We start from the raw sequence: 2500 nt of genomic DNA, 5'->3' as shown, positions 1-2500 counted from the left end.
CTACTGCCAAATTTATTTTCATGAATATTTACTAAATACTGTTTATACTAAATCATTTTACCAAATAATGTTTAATATTCACTAGTAGGATCACAGTACAGCAAGTTTTGCAACAACAACAAATTCTGGACATGGTGGACAATGAAGAACATCCCCCTTTTCATGTATGAAAAGTGCAATTGTCCCAGTCATACCGTGTATGGAATGCTTAAAATTTGATGGTGGTTGTAAGTATTTATAAAAAGGTAACATTTGTGAATGGGCAGCATGAATTCTGGAAATAAACTACTAAAAATATTACACAGTGCAAAGAATAGATGCTATGGATGTCATTATTTTTATAATGAGGGAGGGAAGGTTGCCATGCACATCAGAGAGAGAGAGAGAGAGAGAGAGAGAGAGAGAGAGAGAGAGAGAGAGAGAGAGAGAGAGAGAGAGAGAGAGAGAGAGAGAGACTGAGTTAGTAAATAGCTGTCTTTCTGACTCACTACGAGAGTCAATTGTATGATTTTGTGCGGCTGACTGACTGAGTAAAGTGAGTGAGTGAGTTAGCATGTGAGTAATTGACTTTGACTGGACTTGCTGACTGATTGACGGTGTGGGATTAGAGTAATGAGTGTCTATGTGTTGGAGCGACAAGAGGTTGAAGAATTGGTGTTGTGGTTGAATAACATGAGTGAACCACTGAAGCACATGACATACTGACTGACTGACTGAGTGAACTGACCCATATGACAGAGTGAGTGAGTGAGTGAGTGAGTGAGTGAGTGAGTGAGTGAGTGAGTGAGTGAGTGAGTGAGTGAGTGAGTGAGTGAGTGAGTGAGTGAGTGAGTGAGTGAGTGAGTGAGTGAGTGATCAGGGCTTGATGCTGGTTAAATTTTTGCTCACCAGCCACTGTGGCTAGTGGTTTTTACCCGAATCACTAGCCATTCAGCCTTTCTACTGTGGTCTCTGTTTTGTTGTAATTTGTTTCTTTAGGATATTCTTGCATTTAAATACAAGCAATTGATGCAACTACTGAAATTTATCATTATTTACCAAAGAATATGGTACCTGTCAAAGTGGCTAGTGAGATTAAAATTGCTACTAGCCACAGCACAGTATGAGGGAGAGTGTCAGACTGACTGTACATCTTGGACAGTAGGAAGCAAGACCGTGTACAGAAGCCAAGTTATTGAATGAATGGAGGTTAAACCAAGTGAATGTCTCTGAATGACTGAGTTTTTTTCAATACATTTTTTATTATAATTATAAAATTACAATTCACATCAAACAAAGGAGAAAGAGGCAGGGTCAGGGGAGACGCATCTTGACAAACAGAGACACAGAAAAGGCGAAAAGGGGACAAAAACAAACACAAGACAAAACAAAAACAGAAAGGGCTCTAGTGTCCCATCAAGTCCTTGATAGAGTCAACCAAGTTGCACCAATTAGTCCAAAGTTTTTCCTGAAGCTCTCTGAATGCCTGAGCTAATGAAGTTTAGTTGTGTGAATGCATGAGTGAGTGAAGGGCAGGCTTGGTCATGCGATAGAATAACGGTGAGTTGTGTTTGGCGCCGCTAGCCCCCCTGCTGTGGAAAAGCTTGGAGGAGGTATTTTGGCTCTGTTGCCTCTCAGCTGCCACCATCCTCCCCAAGGGTGAAGACCCATCTGGATATCTGTCACCGCGGAGGGGGTGACTGGGCTATGGGCTCTGTGACACACAAGCGAATGCACACACACACACACTCACCTCGCAGGCATGCACGCACGCACACAGGGATGCACGCACACACGCACACACGCACACACACACACACACACACACAGGCCAGGGGACCGGACTAGCACTGTGCGACACAGACACACACACACACACACACACACACACACACACACACACACACACACACACACACACACACACACACACACACACACACACACACACACACACACACAAACACATACAAACGGATACACTGACACACACACACACATTCTCGCACGCACACACAGACACACACACACACACACACACACACACACACACACACACAATGGTCAGTGACCCGTGGACAACATGACAGGGACAACTAACCAACTGTAGCTACAAAGGACACGTTTCATACAGGACTTGGCGTGAGAAATGTACGAGCACGGTGCTTGTACATGAATGCAGCAGTCAGCATAGGGGCATGAAAGTCTTCATGCAGTGAAAGGGAATTTCTGTGATTTTTGTTTGTTATAGTAACGGCCAACAAATTGCAAAGCAAATACAAAAACACATAATGCTAATTGCTAGGCTAATTGCTATTTGTCACCGGACAATGGAACACAGCATGCATTTCTATTTCCTCACACGCCAGGAATTAATGAACGGGTTGTTGGCTACTGTAGACACCTGTGTGGCATTGAGAAATGTATGAGGTTTTTGAAGAGAATGAATTGAACAAAACCTACCTCAGTTACCCGGTCCTGACTTGCACCTTACTGGGTAGCATTGTTCCAGGCTGTACAT

Source organism: Engraulis encrasicolus, chromosome 2 (genome assembly GCF_034702125.1).
Source record: "Engraulis encrasicolus isolate BLACKSEA-1 chromosome 2, IST_EnEncr_1.0, whole genome shotgun sequence".
Classification (NCBI taxonomy): Eukaryota; Metazoa; Chordata; class Actinopteri; order Clupeiformes; family Engraulidae; genus Engraulis; species Engraulis encrasicolus.
Note: the sequence above shows the minus strand (reverse complement) of the source record.